This window comes from Oncorhynchus kisutch, linkage group LG9 (assembly GCF_002021735.2).
Source record: "Oncorhynchus kisutch isolate 150728-3 linkage group LG9, Okis_V2, whole genome shotgun sequence".
Taxonomy (NCBI): domain Eukaryota; kingdom Metazoa; phylum Chordata; class Actinopteri; order Salmoniformes; family Salmonidae; genus Oncorhynchus; species Oncorhynchus kisutch.
Window position 1 is genome coordinate 25,415,218 of NC_034182.2, and position 15,131 is coordinate 25,430,348.

The window sequence follows — 15,131 nt, forward strand, 5'->3', positions numbered from 1 at the left end:
ACGAGACGGCCTACAGGGAGGAGGTGAGGGCCTTCGGAGTGTGGTGTCAGGAAAATAACCTCTCACTCAACGTCAATAAAACAAATGAGATGATCGTGGACTTCAGGAAACAGCAGAGGGAGCACCCCCCTATCCACATCAACGGAACAGTAGTGGAGAAGGTGGAAAGTTTTAAGTTCCTCGGCGTACACATCACAGACAAACTGAAATGGTCCAACACACAGACAGTGCGGTGATGAAGGCGCAACAGCGCCTCTTCAATCTCAGGAGGCTGAAGAAATTTGTCTTGTCACCTAAAACACTCACAAACTTTTACAGATGCACAATCGAGAGCATCCTGTCGGGCTGTATCACCGCCTGGTACGGCAACTGCTCCGCCCTCAACCGCAAGGCTCTCCAGAGGGTAGTGCGGTCTGCACAACGCATCACCGGGGGCAAACTACCTGCCCTCCAGGACACCTACAGCACCCGATGTCACAGGAAGGCCAAAAAGATCATCAAGGACAACAACCACCCGAGCCACTGCCTGTTCACCCCGCTATCATCCAGAAGGCGAGGTCAGTACAGGTGCATCAAAGCAGGTACCGAGAGACTGAAAAACAGCTTCTATGTCAAGGCCATCAGAGTGTTAAACAGCCATCACTAACATAGAGAGGCGGATGCCAACATACAGACTCAAATATCTGGCCACTTAAAGGTTCCCTAGTCACTTTAAATAACGCCCCTTTAATCATGTTTACATATCCTACATGACTCATCTCATATGTGTATATACTGTATTCTACACCATCTACTGCACCTTGTCTATGCTGCACGCCATCGCTCATCCATATATTTACATGTACATATTCATTCCTTTGCATTCCTTGTGTATATAAGGCAGTTGTTGTGAATTTGGTTGGGTTACTTGTTAGATTTTACTGCATAGTCGGAACTAGAAGCACAAGCATTTCGCTACACTCACAATTAACATCTGCTAACCATGTGCATGTGACCAATACAATTTGATTTGATTTACAGGCGCACACACACAGGTGTCTACAGCTGGCACTATGCACAGACACACAGGCGCACGCAACCCTGCTCACGCCCAGTCCCACCACAACATACTTCCCAATCACATTCAAGCGTGAGTCAATGCCCCGTCCTATACATTCTTCCTTCTTTCAGCTTCCTTTCCTCCTCCTCATCCCCCTTTCCCCTGGAGCACTTCTTCTTTTATACGATCCTTCTCTCCACAGAGAGGAAGGACTGCAGACGGAATGAAAGGAGGGAAGTGGAGAGCAAGAGAGGCAGAAAAAACTAGATTAATGGACAGAAGGAAGCAGAGAGCCACTGAAATAGAGAGAAAGAGAGAAAACTCAAACAGGCTTTCCTCTTGACGCTGTAAATAATTCAATTTCTGTATTTTTTTCATTCCCTCATTCTCTCTGTTCTTTTATAAAGGTATACTCAACTGGGAGCAGGCAGTCTGATTAATTGGCAATTAATGTTTAACGAGTTACAGCTGTGTTCAATTAGCACTGGTATCAGCGCTATTCCTCACGACACCTCTCTCCCTCTCCCTCTAGTATTCTCTCTCCCTCTCTGCTTCTCCCTCCAGTATTCTCTCTCCCTCTCTCCTTCTCCCTCTAGTATTCTCTCTCCCTCTCCCTCCGGTATTCTCTCTCCCTCCAGTATTCTCTCTCCCTCTCCCTCCAGTATTCTCCCTCCCTCTCTCCTCCCTCCAATATTCTCTCTCCTTCCAGTATTCTCTATCCCTCTCCAGCTCTCTCCCTCTCTCTCCCTCTCCACCTCTCTCCCTTCCCTCTCATATTCTCTCTCTCCCCCTCTCTCTCTTTTCCAGAAATGTCCTATATCCCATTCCCTGTGGTTCTCGCTGTCATCATGTCATATGGTAGAGAGAAATACATCCTCTGTATAGATACTACCTATCTACCACGAGTGATAGTAGATGTGATGAATTTACAATCAGTACAAACGGCCTTCTTTTCAATGTCCCCCCCCCATTTTCTCTCTGTCTCTCATACCTATCTTCCTCTTATATATCTAATTCATCTGCCTCTCTGTCAAAACACGTCTCATCGCTAAGTCTTAAGTGTGTGTGTGTGTGTGTCTGTGTACAATGCTGTTGAACCAGAGAGCAACCTATAGAGGGCCAAATATCAGACACGTTCTCATACGGTACACACACACACACACACACACACACACACACACACACACACACACACACACACACACACACACACACACACACACACACACACACACACACTTCACTTTAGGGGTTACAGCGGTTCTTCAAGAGCTGGTTGATCCACAAAGCTGAGTGTGCAGTACACAACATGTCTGTAGCATGTCATGTTGACATGGAATACATCACAACAGCATCAGACAGACAGTCTAGTGGGAGAACAGCAGGCAGAGCACTACAGCAACCTGGACAAAGAGAGAGGGGGGGAGAGAGAGAGAGAGAGAGAGAGAGAGAGAATGTGTATGTGTGTGTTAGTGCAGGTAGGCTACACATGTTCAAGCAAAAGTGTGTGATAGTGAGTGTGTGATAGTGATTGTGAAGGTGTGTGTATGTGTGTGGAGCTGGCTGTTGGTCGTGGTCTTTTCATAGCCTCCTTTTCAATCGTCTTTCATTCAAATCGGATACCTCCACCCATCTGTTCACAAAGAAAGGGGGAGAACAGGAGGGGGGGGATGACAGGAGAATACAGAGCTGGCTATCACTATTCATCTCTCCGTCTGCCTCCTCCTACTTTATCATCTGTTTTTCTTTGTCTCCCTCCCTCTCCATCCCTCTCTTCCTCCCTCCTTCACCTTCCCCCCCTCTCTCCATCCATCCCTCCTTCCTCCCTCCTTCACCTTCCCCCCCTCTCTCCATCCATCCCTCCTCACCATCCCTCTCTATCCCTCCCTCCCCCTCTCTCTCCATCCATCCATCCATCCCTCCCTCACCATCCTCTCTCTATCCCTCCCTCTCTTCATCCATCCCTCCCTCTCTATCCCTCACTCACCACCTCTCCCTCTCTTTCCCTCCCTCCCTCTACATCCCTCCCTTCCTCCCTCCTTCACCATCCCCCCTCTCTATCCCTCCCTCTCTCCATCCCTCCCTCCCTCACCATCCCCTCTTCATCCATCCCTCCCTCTCTATCCCTCATTCACCACCTCTCCCTCTCTTTCCTCCCTCCTTCACCATCCCCCTCTCTATCCCTCCCTCACCATCCCTCTCTATCCCTCCCTCTCTCCATCCATCCCTCCCTCACCATCCCCCTCTCTATCCCTCTCTCTCCATCCATCCCTCTCTATCCCTCACTCACCACCTCTCCCTCTCTATCCCTCCCTCCCTCTCTATCCCTCCTTCCCTCCCTCCCTCTCCTTCCCTCCCTTCCTCCCAGCATGACCTGAGCTGTCCTCTCTATCCCTCCCTCCCTCCCAGCATGACCTGAGCTGTCCTCTCTATCCCTCCCTCCCTCCCAGCATGACTTGAGCTGTGTGAATACCTGTCTGAGTGACTGACTCCCTCCCTCCTCCCCCCACTCCGCATGCTCCGTTCCCTCCTCCCACTCTTCTCCTTCGTCTCCCCTGAATAGAGACAGAATGGAGCTCAGCTTTTCTCCAAGGAACCCAGCAGGTGTGTGTACAGTACGTGTGAGTCTTTAAGCGAATGTGTGTCTGTGCCTCTGTGTGTGTGTGTGTGTGTGTGTGTGTGTGTGTGTGTGTGGGGTGGACAATGGGATGTCTGGTTTCAACAAGGGACTCTCAGCCCATTTCCAGCCCCTGGCTCAGCCAACCAACTGACACAGCAGTGCTAATCTATTAGGACACACACACACACACACACACACACACACCTCGATTCCTCTCACCTGCCACAGTGTCGTCCTCCCACTGTGTGTGTTCTGTGCGTGGGTGTGTACCTGTGTGGGCCAGGTATCGTCTGTACCTGTAACACAAGCACACAACAGCTTTGAATAGCACACACGACACACACTGACACACACGACACACACTGACAGAATCGGATGGTAAGAGACATACAGCATGTTGTGTACATACTGAAGTGTAGCTTCTAGAGAAGTGTATGAAAGTCAGTTTCATGACTTAGATGAGTAAACAAACGGGTTTAGTTCCGTTGCAACACACCCTGTTGCACTACTAACCTCCAGCACATAAGAACATAACTGCAGGCAGGGTGTGTGTGGGTGTGTGTGACTAGGTATGTGAGGCTGGTCCATCCAGACTAATAATGCTACGGTTCTAAGAGCAGTACTCTGCTTACCACTGATAGTTATTCGGCGGGCACACACACACACCTAATGAGCGTCCAGGAGACAGCCATTATGCCCTCCACTTAGCCAGCAGAGACACAGACAGACACACAGGACACACACACACACCGTCACTTATCATGCCTCAGTTGTACAGCAGAAGCCTGTACATGAAGCCTGTACTCCCTCAGCATAGCCATGCAAAACTATGGTCATGTAGCATTACAAATTAATAATTAATAAAAAAATGAAAAGCTGAAATGTCTTGAGTCAATAAGTATTCAACCCCTTTGCTAAATAAGTGCAGGAGTCAAAATGTTCTTAACAAGTCACATAATAAGATGCATGGACTCACTCTGTGTGCAATAATAGTGTTTGACATGATTTTTTAATGACTACCTCATCTCTGTACCCCACACATACCATTATCAGTAAGACAGATTTCAAACACAGATTCAACTACAAAGACCAGGGAGGTTTCCCAGTGCCTCGTAAAGAAGGGCACCTATTGGTAGATGGGTAAAAAATAAAAATAAAATACATTGACTATCCCTTTAAGCATAGTGAAGTTATTAATTACACTTTGGATGGTGTATCAATACACCCAGTCACTACCAAAGCTATAAGCGTTCTTCCTAACTCAGTTACCGGAGAGGAAGGAAACCTCTCAGAGATTTCACCATGAGGCCAATGGTGACTTTAAAACAGTAACAGAGTTTAATGGCCGTGATAGGAGAAAACCGAGGACGGATCAACAACATTCTAGTTACTCTACAATACTAATCTAAATGACAGAGTCAAAAGAAGGAAGTCTATACAGAATATAAAAAATTCCAAAACATGCATCCTGTTTGCAACAAAGCACTAAATGAAAACTGCAATAAAAATTGTCAAAGAATTGAACTTTGTCTTGAATACAAAGAGTTATGTTTCGAGCAAATCCAACACAACACATCACTGAGTACCACTCTTCATATTTTCCAGTATGGCAATGGCTCCATCATGTTATGGGTATGCTTGTCATCAGGCAAGGACAAGGGAGTTTTTTCTTGGATAAAAAGAAAGGGAATAGAGCTAAGAACAAGCAAAATCCTAGAGGAAAACCTGGTTCAGTCTGCTTTCCAACAGACACTGGAAGACAAATTCAGAAGGACAATAACCTAAAACACAAGGCCAAATATACACTGGAGTTGCTTATCAAGATAACATTGAATGTTCCTGAATAGGTACAGTTTTGACTTAAATCTTCTTGAAAATGTATGTCAAGACTTGGAAATGGCTGTCTAGCAAAGATCAACAACCAACTTGACAGAACTTGAATCATTTTTTTCAAGAATAATGTGCAAATATTGTTCAATCCAGGTGTGCAAAGCTCTTAGAGACGTACCCAGAAAGACTCACAGATGTAATCACTGCCAAAGGTGATTCTAACATGTATTGACTCAGGGGTGTGAATACTTATGTACATTTCACATTTCATTTTCAATACATTTGCAAACATTTCTAAAAACACGTTTTCAGGTATGTGTTAGTGTGTGTAGATGAGTGAAAGAAAAACATCCATTTAATCCATTTAGAATTCAGGCTGTAACAACAGAATGTGGAGTCAGTCAAGTGGCATACTTTCTGAAGGCCTTGTACATAATGTAGTTGACCATCTCATCCATACATGCGCTCACAACAAAGAACATCTGCAGAAACACACGGGAACCCCAGCATTTCCTGTTTAGGCTAAGCGCCTGTTTATCTGAGCGTGTTTGTGTGTGTTTATGTGTGTATGCATGGGATTAGGGGTTGGTCATATGTCATAATAATGACATCACACTCACAAGAGCCAAACAGCAAAAAGCCAAAACATTTCTGCTAAATCCTAAATATTCCATCATTCAAGATTTCCTTCTAAGCATAATCCCCTGGATTCCAACATTCTGGAATTCTTCCCGAGATCATCTCCCTGCTATAGTTTGGCAGCAGGCAGAGAGAGAGAGAGAGAGATAGAGAGAGGGGTATTAGGGAAAGGGGGGATGAGGAGTACGAAACAGGGAGAGACAGAAAGAGAGAGAGAGAGAGATACGAGTTAAGAGTGGGAGGAAATAGGGAAGGGAGGAGAAGTCTTGCTGTGCTTGCAGTTCCCCTGTGGCCATGTTTAGCGTGCGTTGAGGAATGCGCGTGCTCTGTTTCCTCCTCTTTTCTTCCTTCAGGAGGTACGTTGCTACCTACACTCGAGCCAGCTGGGCTAACTCAGATCTGCCTGACAACAGCCCGGGGCCACACACACAAACGCATGCACTTGTGCAGACACACACAAGACACACAAATACACACAACAAAGCTAAATGAAAGGGACCTCGGGACAGAGTCTTGGGGAACGCCCAACGAAACAATGACACAACTCCTTTAAACTACACACCATAGGAGTTAGCTAGGAATCATCTCGTTTATACAAGGGGCTACCTTGGGACAAAAAAAATGGAGTCCCCCCTCTTCTTTGGGGAGTTGGTTCATTCCTTTAGCATGTGGAATGTACAACAGGAACAGCTTGCATTTCATGACAGGGTGGAGCGATCCGAGCAGGGAGGGAGTTATCCAGCCCAGGGCGTAAGGAGGGGGTGAACTGGTTCACAGGGTATTTTTAGAAGTGTCATTTATACTCAGTATGCAATGCATGCTGTAGCTGCACTGTGGTACACAATGCTATGGAATAACAATACGGTACACTAAAATACACATGGGGTCGGGGAGAGTTTTCAGTTGTAATGTCACGTGCACAGGTACAGTGATATGCTATATACAGTGTATTGTACACAGATAGAACTACAAACACATTTAGGCGCACATGCAAAACCACACACACACTCAACTACACACGACATTCATACAGGTATAAAGTATCATAAAGTATTCATTCCCCTCGACTTATTCCACATTTTGTTGTTACCGCATGAATTCCAAATGGCTTAAATAATTTCTCGCACACATCTACACACAATACCCCATAATGACAAAGTGGAAACAAGTTTAGACATTTATGCAGATTTATTGAAAATGAAATACAGAAATATCTCATTTACATAAGTATTCACAACCCCGAGTCAATATGTTGTAGAAGCACCTTTGGAAGCGATTACAGCTGTGAGTCTTTCTGGGTAAATCTGTAAGAGCTTTGCACCTGGATTGTGCAACATTTGCCCATTATTCTTTTCAAAATTCTCCAAGCTCTGTCAAATTGGTTGTTGATCATTGTTAAGACAAACATTTTCAGGTCTTGCTATAGATTTTCAAGTAGATTTAAGTCAAAGCTGTAACTCAGCCATTTAGGAACATTCACTTTCTTCCTGGTAAGCAGCAGGTAGCCTAGTGGTTAGAGCATTGGCCCAGTAACCGGAAAGGTTGCTAGATTAAATCCCCGAGCTAACAAGGTCAAAATATCTAGTTCTGAACAAGGCAGTTAACTGACTGTTCCTAGGCCGTCATTGTAAATAAGAATTTGTTCTTAACTAACTTGCCTGGTTAAATAAAACATAAAATAACAAACTCCAATGTATATTTGGCCTTGAGTTTTATGTTGTTGTCCTGCTGAGAGGTGAATTTTTCTCCCAGTGTCTGGTAGAAAGCAGACTGAACCAGGTTTTCCTCTAGGCGTTTGCCTGTGCTTAGCATCATTCCGTTTATTTTTTATCCTGAAAAACGGCCCAGTCCTTAACGATTACTAGCATACCCATAACATACGTGAAAATATGGAGAGTGATACTCAGTAATGTGTTGTATTGAATTTGACCCAAACATAACACTTTGTATTCTCGCCTGGTTCACCAACTACTTCTCAGAAAGAGTTCAGTGTGTCAAATCGGAGGGCCTGTTGTCCCGACCTCTGGCAGTCTCTATGGGGGTGCCACAGGGTTCAATTCTCAGGCCGACTCTTTTCTCTTTATATACTGTATCAATGATGTCGCTCTTGGTGTGGGTGATTCTCTGATCCACCTCTACGCAGACGACACCATTCTGTATACATCTGCCCCTTCTTTGGACACTGTGTTAACTAACCTCCAGACGAGCTTCAATGCCATACAACTCCTTCCATGGCCTCCAACTGCACTTAAATGCTAGTAAAACTAAATGCATGCTCTTCAACTAATCGCTGCCCGCACCCGCCGCCCGACTAGCATCACTAGGACGGTTCTGACTTAGAATATGTGGACAACTATAAATACCTAGGTGTCTGGCTAGACTGTAAACTCTCCTTCCAGACTCAAATTAAGCATCTCCAATCCAAAATTAAATCTAGAATCGGCTTCCTATTTCGCAACAAAGACTCCTTCACTCATGCCACCAAACATACCCTCGTAAAACTGACTATCCTACCGATCCTTGACTTCGACGATGTCATTTACAAAATAGCCTCCAACACTCTAATCAGCAAACTGGATGTAGTCTATCACAGTGCCAGCCGTTTTGTCACCAAAGCCCCATATACTACCCACCACTGAGAGCTGTATGCTCTTGTTGGCTGGTCCTCGCTACATATTCGTCGCCAAACCCACTGGCTCCAGGTCATCTATAAGTCTTTGCTAGGTAAAGCTCCACCTTATCTCAGCTCACGGGTCACCATAGGAACACCCACCCGTAGCACGCGCTCCAGCAGATATATCTCACTGGTCAGCCCCAAAGCCAATTCCAACATTTGGCTGCATTTCCTTCCAGTTCTCTACTGTCAATGACTGGAGCGAATAGCAAAAATCACTGAAGTTTGAGACTTATATCTTCCTCACTAACTTTAAGCGTCAGCTGTCAGAGCAGCTTACCGATCGCTGCAGCTGTACACAGCCCATCTGTAAATAGCCCATCCAACCAACTACCTACATCATCTTGTTTTTTTTCTGCTCTTTTGCACACCAGTATTTCTACTTGCACATCCTCATCTGCACATATATCACTCCAGTGTAAATTGCTAAATTGTAATTACTTCACCACTATTGGCCAATTTATTGCCTTACCTCCTTACTTAATTTGCACACACTGTATACAGATTTTTCTATTGTGTTATTGACTGTACGTTTGTTCATCCCAACTCTGTGTTGTTGTTTTTGTCGCACTGTTGGCCAGGTCGCAGTTGTAAATGAAAACTTGTTCTCAACTGGCCTACCTGGTTAAATAAAAAATGTAATAAAAAAAGTATTCAGGACAAAAAGTGAATTGCTTTGCCACATTCTTTGCAGTATTACTTTAGTTCCTTGTTGCATACAGGATGCATGTTTGGAATATTTTATATTCTGTACAGGCTTCCTTTTCACTTTATCAATTAGGTTAGTATTGTGGAATAACTACAATGTTGTTGATCCATCCTCAGTTTTCTCCTATCACAGCCATTATAGTCACCATTGGCCTCATAGTGAAATCTCTGAGCGGTTTCCTTCTTCTCCGGCAACTGAGTTAGGAAGGACACCTTTATCTTTGCAGTGATTGGGTGTATTGATACACCATCCAAAGTGTAATTAATAACTTCACCATGCTCAACGGGATATTCAATGTCTTATACATGTATTTTTTTACCCATCTACCAATAGGTGCCAGCCATTCTTTGAGAAGGACTGTAAAAGCTCCCTGGTCTTTGTGGTTGAATCTGTGTTAGAAATTCACTGCTCGACTGAGGGACTTTAAAGATAATTGTATGTGTGGGGTACAGAGATGAGGTAGACATTCAAATATCATGTTAAACACTAGTATTGCACAGTGAGTCCATGCAACTTATTATGTGATTTGTTAAGCAAATTTTTACTCCTGAACTTATTTAGCCTTGTCATAACAAAGGGGTTGACTACTTATTGACACAAGACATTTCAGCTTTTGTATTTATTTAATTTCAAAAGATCTAATTCCACTTTGACCTTATGGTGTATCGTGTGTAGGCCTGTGACGAAAAATCTAAATTGAATACTTTTTAAATTCAGGCTGTAACACAACAAATTGTGGAAAAAGTCAATGGGTGAGAATACTTTTAGGCACTGTACCATCACACTAAACACACACATACAGTACCATACACACATACAAATCTGTACGTACACACCCCTGATGTGGCCAGGCCTATTGGGTGTGCACTGTGCAGCAGTTGGAACACACTTGCATGCACACAAAGCCAAACAAACAAACAGCCACCCAATCACGAGTCTCAACACCCTCTGAATCACACCGTTGCCTTGTTTAACCTGGGAATAGAAAGGGAGGGAGAGAGAGAGAAGCCGAGAGGGAGGGAGACAGAGGGAGGAAGAAAGAAACCATATGGAGCATGGAGACCTAGTTTGAGGTCTCTCCCCCGCCTCCCCTATCTAATTCTCCCACACACCTGGGAAGGTTATCCCTCTTGGAATCAGAGAATTCCCACCAGCAACCAGCAGAACTCGCAATTAAAACTAAACTTTAATTAGTTTTCACTTTCTCACCCATCCTCCCGCTCTCTCTCCACCTATCCTCCCTCTACTCACGTCTTCTCTCTCCCTCTCTCTCTCTATTCCACAGGGGTGTTCGGGGTGCTGTAGGACGATGTGAGTGAGACTGTGAACTTCTAACTATTCCCACGTTTAGAAGCTGAACTAATCAATGAGGAAAGGATATGTGAGACAGAGGAACGGGGGCTCACACTCTCACATACAAAGTGTGTGTGTGTTTGTGTGAGTGAGTGTATGTGTGTGTGTGCACATCGAGAACATAACCACTAAACTCAGCAAAAAAAGAAACATCCCCTTTTCAGGACCCTGTCTTTCAAAGATAATTCGAAAAAAAATCAAAATAACTTCACAAATCTTCCTTGTAAATGGTTTAAACACTGTTTCCCATGCTTTTTCAATGAACCATAAACAATTCATGAACATTCACCTGTGGAATGGTGGTTAAGACACAAACAGCTTACAGACGGTAGGCAATTAAGGTCACAGTTATGAAAACTTAGGACACTAAAGAGGCCTTTCTACTGACTGAAAAATATCAAAACAAAGATGCCCAGGGTCCCTGCTCATCTGCGGGAACGTGCCTTAGGCATGCTGCAAGGAGGCATGAGGACTGCAGATGTGGTCAGGGCAATAAATTGCAATGTCCGTACTGTGATACGCCTAAGACAGCGCTACAGGGAGGCAGGACGGACAGCTGATCGTCCTTTCAGTGGCAGACCACGTATAACAACACCTGCACAGGATCGGTATATCCGAACATCACACCTGCGGGACAGGTACAGGATGGCAACAACAACTGCCTGAGTTACACCAGGAACGCACAATCCCTCCATCAGTGCTCAGACTGTCCGCAATAGGCTGAGAGAGACTGGACTGAGTGCTTGTAGGCCTGTTGTAAGGCAGGTCCTCACCAGGCATCACCAGCAACAACGTCGCCTATGGGCACAAACCCACCATTGGTGGACCAGACAGGACTAGCAAAAAGTGCTCTTCACTGACAAGTCGCAGTTTTGTCTCACCAGGGGTGATGGTCGGATTGGCGTTTACCTTGGAAGGAATAAGCGTCACACCGAGGCCTGTACTCTGGAGCGGGATCGATTTGGAGGTGGATGGCCCGTCATAGTCTGGGACGGTGTGTCACAGCATCATCGGACTGAGCTTGTTGTCATTGCAGTCAATCTCAATGCTGTGCGTTACAGGGAAGACATCCTCCTCCAATAAGGTAGCCTTCCTGCAGGCTCATCCTGACATGACCCTCCAGGATGACAATGCCACCAGCCATGTTGCTCGTTCTGTGCTTTATTTCCTGCAAGACAGGAATGTCAGTGTTCTGCCATGGCCAGCGAAGAGCCCGGATCACAATCCCATTGAGCACGTCTGGGACCTGTTGGATCGGAGGGTGAGGGCTAGGGCCATTCCCCCCAGAAATGTCCGGGAACTTGCAGGTGCCTTGGTGGAAGAGTGGGGTAACATATCACAGTAAGAACGGGCAAATCTGGTGCAGTCCATGAGGAGATGCACTGCAGTACTTAATGCAGCTGGTGACCACACCAGATACTGACTGTTACTTTTGATTTTGACCCCCCTTTGTTCAGGGACACATTATTCAATTTGTGTTAGTCACATGTCTCTGGAACTTGTTCAGTTTATGTGTCAGTTGTTGAATCTTGTTATGTTCATACAAATATTTACACATGTTAAGTTTGCTGAAAATAAACGCAGTTGACAGTGAGAGGACGTTTCTTTTTTTTGCTGAGTTTATTACTACAAGAATGTCCCACAGTTGACAGTGCATGTCAGAGCAAAAACCAAGCCATGAGGTAGAAAGGATTGTCCGTAGAGCTCTGAGACGGGACTGTGTCGAGGCACAGATCTGGGGAAGGGTACCAAAAATTTTCCGCAGCGTTGAAGGTCCCCAAGAACACAGAGTCCTCCATCACTCTTAAGACTCTTCCTAGAGCTGGCAGCCCGACCAAACTGAGCAATCGGGGGAGAAGTGTCTTGATCAGGGAGGTGAACAAGAACACAATGGTCACTCTGACAGAGCTCCAGAGTTCCTCTGTGGAGAAGGGAGAATATATATTTTTTAAATCCTTTATTTAACTACTAATCCTTATTTACAATGATGGCCTACCGGGGAACAGAGGGTCAATTGCCTTGCTCAGGGGCAGAACAACAGATTTTTACCTTGTCAGTTCGGGGATTCGATCCAGTAACCTTTTGGCTCTAACCAATAGGCTACCTGCCTCTCTAGAAGGAGAACCATCTCTGCAGCACTCCACCAATCAGGCCTATTTGGTAGAGTGGCCTGGATGGAAGCCACTCCTCAGTAAAAGTCACATGACAGCACCTAAAGGACTCTCAGACCATGAGAAACAAGATTCTCTGGATTGAACTCTGTGGCCTGAATGCCAAGCGTCACGTCTGGAGGAAACCTGGCACGATCCCTACGGTGAAGCATGGTGGTGGCAGCATCATGCTGTGGGGATGTTTTTCAGCGGCAGGGACTGGGAGACAAGTCAGTATTGAGGGAATGATGAATAGAGCAAAGAGAGATCCTTGATGAAAACCTGCTCCAGAGCTCTCAGGACCTCAGTTTGGGGCGAAGGTTCACCTTCCAACAGGACAACAACCCTAAGCACACAGCTAAGACAACGCAGGAGTGGCTTCGGGACAAGTCTCTGAATGTTCTTGGGTGGCCCATCCAGAGCCCGGACTTGAACCCGATCGAACATCTCTGGACAGACCTGAAAATAGCTGTGCAGCGACGCTCCCCATCCATCCTGACAGAACTTGAGAGGATCTGCAGAGAAGAATGGGAGAAACTCCCCAAATACAGGTGTGCCAAGCTTGTAGAGTAATACCCAAGAAGACTCAAGGCTGTAATCACTGCCAAACGTGCTTCAACAAAGTGCTGATTAAAGGGTGTGAATACTTATGTAAATGTGATATTTCCGTTTTTAAAAATAAATACATTTGCAAACATTTCTAAAAACCTGCTTTCGCTTTTTCATGATGGGGAATTATGTGTAGATTGATGAGGGAAAAAAACAATTTCATCAATTTTAGAATAAGGCTGTAACAAAACAACATGTGGAAAAAGTCAAGGGGTCTGAATACCTTCCGAATCCACTGTATGTCGCTATTCCTGTTTGTGTGTGTGTGGCGACTACTCCTGTGTGTAGATTAGATTAGAGTATTACTTTACTAATCACAACATGGGAATTTTTATTATCACCGCATGCATCATCAATGACATACAATGACAGGACATGCAGCATTGGCCAACACATTAAGACACATAAAGGCTAAACGAAGTGTGATTCAAGTGTTGTTTTCTATCCCACACTGGGGGAAAACAGGCAACAACATTTTCCTATAGAAAGACCTCATAAACAGTTAATCAATTACATGCAATAAAAAGCCTCCTGGCTGTCAGTAGAAATGACCGTCTAAACCTCTCTGTGGAACATCTGGGCAGGATGGACCTGCTACTGAAGCTGCTCCTGTGTTGAATTATAGAGTGCTGTGCGTGGGTGTGTGTCATCAGAGTGCTGTGGAGTGGGTGTGTGTCATCAGAGTGCTGTGGAGTGGGTGTGTGTCATAAGAGTGCTGTGGAGTGGGTGTGTGTCATCAGAGTGCTGTGGAGTGGGTGTGTGTCATCAGAGTGCTGTGGAGTGGGTGTGTGTCATCAGAGTGCTGTGGAGTGGGTGTGGGTCATCGAAGTGCTGTGGAGTGGGTGTGGGTCATCAGAGTGCTGTGGAGTGGGTGTGGGTCATCAGAGTGCTGTGGAGTAAGTGTGGGTCATCAGAGTGCTGTGGAGTGGGTGTGTGTCATCAGAGTGCTGTGGATTGGGTGTGTGTCATCAGAGTGCTGTGGGGTGTGTGTTTGTCATCAGAGTGCTGTGGAGTGAGTGTGTGTCATCAGAGTGCTGTGGAGTGGGTGTGTGTCCTCAGAGTGCTGTGGAGTGGGTGTGTGTCAGAGTGCTGTGGAGTAAGTGTGGGTCATCAGAGTGCTGTGGAGTGGGTGTGTGTCATCAGAGTGCTGTGGGGTGTGTGTTTGTCATCAGAGTGCTGTGGAGTGGGTGTGTGTCCTCAGAGTGCTGTGGAGTGGGTGTGTGTCCTCAGAGTGCTGTGGAGTGGGTGTGTGTCAGAGTGCTGTGGAGTAAGTGTGGGTCATCAGAGTGCTGTGGAGTGGGTGTGTGTCATCAGAGTGCTGTGGGGTGTGTGTTTGTCATCAGAGTGCTGTGGAGTGGATGTGTGTCCTCAGAGTGCTGTGGAGTGGGTGTGTGTCATCAGAGTGCTGTGGAGTGGGTGTGTGTCATCAGAGTGCTGTGGAGTGAGTGTGTGTCATCAGAGTGCTGTGGAGTGGGTGTATGTCCTCAGAGTGCTGTGGAGTGGGTGTG

At 45.6% G+C, this 15,131-nt stretch overlaps 1 long non-coding RNA gene across 1 annotated transcript in view; it reads right to left on the reverse strand.

Annotated features, from left to right (window-relative positions):
* Nucleotides 1–3,524: 3,524 nt before the first annotated feature.
* The window catches only part of LOC109882799 (uncharacterized), a 73,584-nt gene continuing 61,977 nt past the window's right edge, over nt 3,525–15,131 (reverse strand). Inside the window, exon 4 of the long non-coding RNA XR_002254067.2 lies at nt 3,525–3,955. This is a non-coding gene — a long non-coding RNA (uncharacterized LOC109882799). The remainder of the gene's footprint in view (nt 3,956–15,131) is intronic.